Source organism: Triticum dicoccoides, chromosome 4A, assembly GCF_002162155.2.
Source record: "Triticum dicoccoides isolate Atlit2015 ecotype Zavitan chromosome 4A, WEW_v2.0, whole genome shotgun sequence".
Taxonomy (NCBI): domain Eukaryota; kingdom Viridiplantae; phylum Streptophyta; class Magnoliopsida; order Poales; family Poaceae; genus Triticum; species Triticum dicoccoides.
In genome coordinates this window covers 553,445,017-553,454,153 of record NC_041386.1, presented here as the reverse complement: position 1 = coordinate 553,454,153, position 9,137 = coordinate 553,445,017, and positions in this window count along the sequence as shown.

Genomic DNA, 9,137 nt, shown 5'->3' with positions numbered 1-9,137 from the left:
TTGTGGTCTGGGGCGGCGGCCAGAGGAGCTGCCAGAGTCATGCTAGGGCGGCGGCGCGCTAGTAGGCGGCGGGGAGCAGAGGCGGAAGGTGGGGCGCAGAGGTGGGAGGAGGGGCGACATGGCGCGTGAACGCGGCAGGGGAGTCCATAGGCGGGGCGCCGCGGGGGTGGCCGGGCGCGGCTGTCAGCGGGTGGCGGTGGGCGACGGAGCCGAGCACGGGGGTGGAGGCGGAGCGCCGTCAGCGGGGGAGGGCGCGTCGCGGTAGCGGGTCCAGTGGAGGACGGCGTCGCAGGAGGAAGAGGAGGCCTGTTGGAAATATGCCCTAGAGGCAATAATAAATTAGTTATTATTATATTTCATTGTTCATGATAATCGTTTATTATCCATGCTAGAATTGTATTGATAGGAAACTCATATACATGTGTGGATACATAGACAACACCATGTCCCTAGTAAGCCTGTAGTTGACTAGCTCGTTGATCAATAGATGGTTACGGTTTCCTGACCATGGACTTTGGATGTCATTGATAACGGGATCACATCATTAGGAGAATGATGTGATGGACAAGACCCAATCGTAAGCCTAGCACAAGATCGTGTAGTTCGTTTGCTAAAGCTTTTCTAATGTCAACTATCATTTCCTTAGACCATGAGATTGTGAAACTCCCGGATACCGTAGGAGTGCTTTGGGTGTGCCAAACGTCACAACATAACTAGGTGGCTATAAAGGTACACTACAGGTATCTCTAAAAGTGTCTGTTGGGTTGGCACGAATCGAGACTGGGATTTGTCAATCCGTGTTAACGGAAAGGTATCTCTGGGCCCACTCGATAGGGCATCATCATAATGTGCACAATGTGACCAAGGAGTTGATCACGGGATGATGTGTTACGGAACGAGTAAAGAGACTTGCCGGTAACGAGATTGAACAAGGTATCGGGATACCGACGATCGAATCTCGGGCAAGTACAATACCGCTAGACAAAGGGAATTGAATACGGGATTGATTGAATCCTTGACATCGTGGTTCATCCGATGAGATCATCGTGGAACATGCGGGAGCCAACATGGGTATCCAGATCCCGCTGTTGGTTATTGATCGGAGAGTCATCTCGGTCATGTCTGCATGTCTCCCGAACCCGTAGGGTCTACACACTTAAGGTTCGATGACGCTAGGATTATTAGGAAGACTTGTATGTGATCACCGTATGTTGTTCGGAGTCCCGGATGAGATCCTGAATGTCACGAGGAGTTCCGGAATGGTCCGGAGGTGAAGATTTATATGTAGGAAGTTGTCATACGGTCACCGAAAAGGTTCGGGGGCATATCGGTATTGTACCGGGGCCACCGGAGGGTTTCTGGGGGTCCACCGGGAGGGGCCACCTCTCTCGGAGGGCCTAATGGGCTGTAGAGGAAAGGGAACCAGCCCTACATGGGCTGACCGCATCCCCCCTTGGGCCCATGCGCCTAGGGTTGGGGGGGGGGGGGAAACCCTAAAGGGTGCGCCCCCCTTGCTTGGGGGGCAAGCCCCCTCCCCTTGGCCGCCGCCCCCCCTCTAGATCTCATCTAGAGGGGCCCGGCCCCCTTCCTCCTTCCCCTATAAATAGAGGGGCAAGGGAAGGGTTGTACATGAGATCCCTGGCGCAGCCCCTCCCCTCCCCAACACCTCTCCTCCTCCGCAAGAGCTTGGCGAAGCCCTGCCGGAGTACTGCAGCTCCACCACCACCACGCCGTCGTGTTGCTGTTGGATCCCTCTTCCTCAACCTCTCCCTCCTCCTTGCTGGATCAAGGCGCAGGAGACGTCTCCGTTCCGTATGTGTGTTGAACGCGGAGGCACCGTCCGTTCAGCGCTAGGATCATCGGTGATTTGGATCACGATGAGTACGACTCCATCACCCCCGTTCACTTGAACGCTTCCGCTTAGCGATCTACAAGGGTATGCAGATGCACTCCTCTCTCCCTCGTTGCTAGATGACTCCATAGATTGATCTTGGTGATGCGTAGAAATTTTTAAATTTCTGCTACGATCCCCAACAGTGTCATCATGAGCTAGGTCCATGCATAGTTTCTATGCACGAGTAGAACACAAAGCAGTTGTGGGCGTCGATATTGTCAATTTACTTGCCGTTACTAGTCTTATCTTGATTCGGCAGCATCATGGGATGAAGCGGCCCGGACCGACCTTACACGTAATCTTACGTGAGACTGGTTCCACCGACTGACATGCACTAGTTGCATAAGGTGGCTAGCGGGTGTCTGTCTCTCCCACTTTAGTCGGATCAGATTTGATGAAAAGGGTCCTTATGAAGGGTAAATAGAAATTGGCATATCACGTTATGGTTTTCGCGTAGGTAAGAAACGTTCTTGCTAGAAACCTATAGCAGCCACGTAAAAACTTGCAACAACAATTAGAGGACGTCTAACTTGTTTTTGCAGCATATGACGTGTGATGTGATATGGCCAAAAGGATGTGATGAATGATATATGTGATGTATGAGATTGATCATGTTCTTGTAATAGGAATCACGACTTGCATGTCGATGGGTATGACAACCGGCATAGAGCCATAGGAGTTGTCTTAATTTATTTATGACCTGCGTGTCAACTTAAATGTCATGTAGTTACTTTACTTTATTGATAAAGCGTTAGCCATAGTAGTAGAAGTAATAGATGACGAGACAACTTCAAGAAGACACGATGATGGAGATCATGGTGTCATGCCGGTGACAACGATGATCATGGAGCCCGAAGATGGAGATCAAAAGGAGCAAAATGATATTGGCCATATCATGTCACTATTTGATTGCATGTGATGTTATCATGTTTTACATCTTATTTGCTTAGAACGACGGTAGCTTAAATAAGATGATCCCTCACTAAAATTTCAAGAAAAGTGTTCCCCCTAACTATGCACCGTTGCGAAGGTTCGTTGTTTCGAAGCACCACGTGATGATTGGGTGTGATAGATTCTAACGTTCGAATACAACGGGTGTTGACGAGCCTAGCATGTACAGACATGGCCTCGGGACACATGCAAAACACTTAGGTTGACTTGACGAGCCTAGCATGTACAGACATGGCCTCGGAACACGGAAGACCGAAAGGTCGAACATGAGTCGTATAGAAGATACGATCAACATGAGATGTTCACCGTTGATGACTAGTCCGTCTCACGTGATGATCGGACACGGCCTAGTCGATTCAGATCATGTTTCACTTAGATGACTAGAGGGATGTCTATCTGAGTGGGAGTTCATTAAATAATTTGATTAGATGAACTCAATTATCATGAACATAGTCTAAATTGTCTTTGCAAATATGTTGTAGATAAATAGCCCACGTTGTAGCTCCCTGTTTCAATACGTTCCTAGAGAAAGATTAAGTTGAAAGATATTGTAAGCAATGATGCGGACTAGGTCCGTAGTCCGAGGAGTGTCCTCACTGCTACACAGAAGGCTTACGTCTTTGATGCATCGCTCAATGTGCAAACCCCTACAACGTCGTCTGTGGATGTTGTGAACACCTGACAGACACATCCTGATGACTACATGATATTTTAGTGCACCATACTTTACGGCTTAGAATCGGGATTCCAATGACATTTTGAACGCCATAGAACATATGAGATGTTCCAAGAGCTGAAATTGGGATTTCAGGCTCATGCCCGTGTTGAGAGGTGTGAGACCTCTGACAAGTTCTTTTGCCAACAAGATGGAGGAGAATAGCTCAGCTAATGAGCATGTGCTCAGAATGTCTGGGTGCTACAATCACTTAAATCAAGTGGGAGTTAAACTTCCAGATAAGATAGTGATTGATAGAGTTCTCTAGCCACTATCACTAAGCTACTAGATCTTCGTGCTGAACTATGACATGCAAGGGATGGAGTTGATCCCGGAGCTGTTCGCGGTGCTTAAGACCGCAAAAGGTAGAAATCAAAGAAGGAGCATCAAGTGTTGATGGTTTAAGAAGACCACTGGTTTCAAGAAGGGCAAGGGCTAGAAGGGAAACTTCATGGATAACAAACCAGTTGCCGCTCTAGTGAAGGAACCCAAGGTTGAACCCAAACCCGAGACTAAGTGATTCTATTGTAAGGGGAACAGTCACTGGTAGCGGAATTACCCCAAATGCATGGTAGATAAGAAGGCTGGCAACTTCAACAAAGTATATACGTGTTATTAATGTGTACCTCACTAGTACTCCTGGTAGCACCTGGGTATTGGATACCGGTTCAGTTGCTATTATTGGTGACTTGAAGCAAAAGCTACGGACTAAACGGAGACTGGCTAAGGGCGAGGTGACGATGTGTGTTGGAAGTGTCTCCAAAGTTGATTAGATCACCATCGCACGCTCCATCTGCCTTCGGGATTAGTATTGAACCTAGATAAATGTTATCAGGTGTCTACGTTGAGCATGAATATGATTAGATCATGTTCATTGCAATACGGTTATTCATTTAAATTAGAGAATAATGGTTATTCTGTTTACATGAATAATACCTTTCATGGTCATGCACCCTATGTGAATGGTTCATTGAATCTCGGTCGTGGTAATACACATGTTCACGCCAAAAGATGTAGAGTTAATAATGATAGTACCACTTTCTTGTGGCACTGCCGATTAGGTCATATTGGCGTAAGATGCATGAAGAAACTCCATGTCGATGGATGTTTGGAGTCACTTGATTTTGAATCGCTTGACACATGTGAGCCATGCCTCATGGGCAGGATGACTAAGACCCCGTTTTCAGGTACAATGAAACGGGCAAGTGACTTGTTGGAAATCATACATCCTAATGCGTGTGATCCAATGAGAATTGAAGCGTGCAGTGGATATCACTATTTTCTCATCTTCACTGACGATTTGAGTAGATATAGGTATATTTACTTAATGAAGCACAAGTCTGAAATGTTTGAAAAGTTCAAGCAATTTCAGAGTGAAGTTAAGAATCATCATAACAATAAGATCATGTTCCTACGATCTGATCAAAAGGGGATTTTCTGAGTTATGAGTTTGGCAATCACTTAAGACATTGTGGAATTGTTTCACAGTTGAAGCCACCTGGAACACCACAGGGTAATGGTGTGTTCGGACGTCGTAATCGAACACTATGCGATATGGTGCGATCTATGATGTCTCTTATCAATCTACCGTTTTCATTTTGAGGTTATGCGTTAGAGACAGCTGCATTCACTTTAGATAGGACACCATTTAAGTCTGTTGAGACGACGTCGTATGAACATTGGTTTGGCAAGAAACCAAAGTTGTCGTTTCTTAAAGTTTGGGGCTGCGATGCTTAAGGCTTCAGCCGGAGAAGCTCGAACCCAAAGCGGACAAACACATCTTCATAGGATACCCAAAGGTGACAGTAGGGTATACCTTCTATCTCAGATCGAGGGCAAATTGTTTGTCGCTAAGAACGGGTCCTTTCTCGAGAAGGAGTTTCTCTCGAAAGAATTGAGTGGGAGGAAGATAGAACTTGATGAGGTTGTCGAACCTTTACTTCAACCAAAGAGTGATGCAACACAGAAAGATGTTTTCTATGGCGCCTACGTCTGTTGAATAGGAAGTTAATGATAGTGATCATGAAGCTTCGGATCAAGTTGCTATCGAACCTCATAGGTCGACAAGGATATGTACTACTCCTAAGTAGTACGGTAATCCTGTCTTAGATATCATGTTGTTAGACAACAATGAACGTACGAGCTATGGAGAAGTGATGGTGGGCCCGTATTCCGACAAATGGTTAGAAGCCATGAAATCCGAGATAGGATCCATATATCAGAACAAAGTATGGACTTGGGTGGACTTGCCCGATGATCGGCAAGCCATTGAGATAAATGGATCTTTAATAAGAAGACGGACGTGGGCGGTAATGTTACCGTCTATGAAGCTCGACTTATGGGAAAGAGTCTTTTCACAAGTTCAAGGAGTTGACTACGATGAGAATTTCTCACCCGTAGCGATGCTTAAGTCCGTCGGAATCATGTTAGCACTAGCTGTATTTTTCGATTATGAAATCTTACAGATGGATGTCAAAACAAGTTTTCTTACCAAATTTTCGTAAGAAAAGTTGTATGTGATACAATAAAAGGTTTTGTCGATCCTAAGGATGCTAAAAGGTATGCTGGCTCCTGCAATCCTTCTATGGACTAGAGCAAGCATCTCGGAGAAAGAATATATGCTTTGATAGAGTGATCAAAGCTTTTAAGTTTATACAATGTTTGCTAGAAACTTGTATTTACAAGAAAGTGAGTGGGAGCACTACAACATTTCTGATAAGTATATGTGGATGACATATTGTTGATTCGAAATGATGTAGAATTTCTGGAAAGCATAAACGGTTGTTTGAAGAGTGTTTTTCAAAGGAAACCTGGATAAAGCTGCTTACATATTGGGCATCAAGATCTATAGAGATAGATCAAGACGCCTGATGATACTTTCAAAGGACGCACACCTTGACATGTTTTTGAAGGAGTTCAAAATAGATCAGTCAAAGAAGGGGTTCTTACCTGAGTTGTAAGGTGTGAAGTTGAGTAAGACTCGAAGATTAACCACGGCAGAAGAAAGAGGAAGGACGAAGGTCGTCCCCTATGCTCTTGTCATAGGCTCTATACGGTATGCCATGCTGAGTACCGCACCTGATGTGTGCCTTGCCACATGTCTGGCAAGAGGGTACAAAGGTGATCTAGGACTGGACCACCAGATAGCGGTCAAAATTGTCCTTAGAGGAATAAGGAAGTGTTTCTCGGTTATGGAGGTGATAAAGAGTTCGACGTAAAGAGTTACGTCGATGCAAGCTTAACACCTATCCGGATAGCTCTGAGTAGAGATACCAGATACGTATAATGGAGCAACAATTTGGAATAGCTCCAAGTGGAACGTGGTAGCAACATCTATGATGTGACATAAAGTTTTGCGAAATACATGGGGATCTGAATATGGCAAGACCCGTTGACTACAACCTCTCTCACAAGCATAACATGATCAAACCCAAAACTCATTGAGTGTTAATCACATAGTGATGTGAACTAGATTTTTGAGTCTAATAAACTCTATGGATGTTGGTCACATGGCGATGTGACCTGTGAGTGTTAATCACACGGCGATGTGAACTAGATTATTTACTCTAGTACAAGTTGGAGACTGTTGGAAATATGCCCTAGAGGCAATAATAAATTAGTTATTATTATATTTCATTGTTCTGATAATCGTTTATTATCCATGCTCGAGTTGTATTGATAGGAAACTCAGATACACGTGTGGATACATAGACAACACCATGTCCCTAGTAAGCCTCTAGTTGACTAGCTCGTTGATCAATAGATGGTTACGGTTTCCTGACCATGGACATTGGATGTCATTGATAACGGGATCACATCATTAGGAGAATGATGTGATGGACAAGACCCAATCCTATGCCTAGCACAAGATCGTGTAGTTCGTTTGCTAAAGCTTTTCTAATGTCAAGTATCATTTCCTTAGACCATGAGATTGTGCAACTCCCGGATACCGTAGGAGTGCTTTGGGTGTGCCAAACATCACAACGTAACTGGGTGGCTATAAAGGTACACTACAAGTATCTCTGAAAGTGTCTGTTGGGTTGGCACGAATCGAGACTGGGATTTGTCACTCCGTGTTAACGGAGAGGTATCTCTGGGTCCACTCGGTAGGACATCATCATAATGTGCACAATGTGACCAAGGAGTTGATCACGGGATGATGTGTTACGGAACGAGTAAAGAGACTTGCCGGTAACGAGATTGAACAAGGTATCGGGATACCGACGATCGAATCTCGGGAAAGTACAATACCGCTAGACAAAGGGAATTGAATACGGGATTGATTGAATCCTTGACATCGTGGTTCATCCGATGAGATCATCGTGGAACATGTGGGAGACAACATGGGTATCCAGATCCCGCTGTTGGTTATTGATCGGAGAGTCATCTCGGTCATGTCTGCATGTCTCCCGGACCCGTAGGGTCTACATACTTAAGGTTCGATGATGCTAGGATTATTAGGAAGACTTGTATGTGATTACCGAATGTTGTTCGGAGTCCCGGATGAGATCCTGGACGTCACGAGGAGTTCCGGAATGGTCCGGAGGTGAAGATTTATATGTAGGAAGTTGTCATACGGTCACCGGAAAGGTTCGGGGGCATATCGGTATTGTACCGGGGCCACCGGGAGGGGCCACCTCTCTCGGAGGTCCTAATGGGCTATAGAGGAAAGGGAACCAGCCCTACATGGGCTGGCCGCATCCCCCCCTTGGGCCCATACGCCTAGGGTTGGGGGGGAAACCCTAAAGGGGGCGCCCCCCTCGCTTGGGGGACTAAGCCCCCTCCCCTTGGCCGCCACCCCCTCTAGATCTCATCTAGAGGGGGCCGGACCCCTTCCTCCTTTCCCTATAAATAGAGGGGCAAGGGGAGGCCTGCACATGAGATCCCTGGCGCAACCCCTCCCCTCCCCAACACCTCTCCTCCTCCGCAAGAGCTTGGCGAAGCCCTGCCGGAGTACTGCAGCTCCACCACCACCACGCCGTCGTGCTGCTGTTGGAGCCCTCTTCCTCAACCTCTCCCTCCTCCTTACTGGATCAAGGCACGGGAGACGTCTCCGTTCCATATGTGTGTTGAACGCAGAGGCGCCGTCCGTTCGACGCTAGGATCATCGGTGATTTGGATCACGACGGTACGACTCCATCAACCCTGTTCACTTGAATGCTTCCGCTTAGCGATCTACAAGGGTATGTAGATGCACTCCTCTCTCCCTCGTTGCTAGATGACTCCATAGATTGATCTTGGTGATGCGTAGAAAATTTTAAATTTCTGCTACGATCCCCAACAAGGCCGGGGGTGAAGTGAGCGCGGTGTTGGCGCACGTACAGGGCAGAGATCAGGTGCGTGCAAGCGGGAGCAAAGCTCCGGGCGCATGGTGGAACAGTGGCATACGACCACGAATTCGAAGGGGGCAAGCTGGGGGATGGAGGAGGATCTCACTTTGAGCCTGTAGATGAACAAGGTGGGCTCGGGGAGGAGACGACGAGGTCCGGTGGGGAGGCTCCGGCGAGGTCCAGGCGGCGGCGCGGGTGAAGGGGGCGAGGCTGTCCAGCGAGATCCGGCGACGGAGCGGTCGCGGAC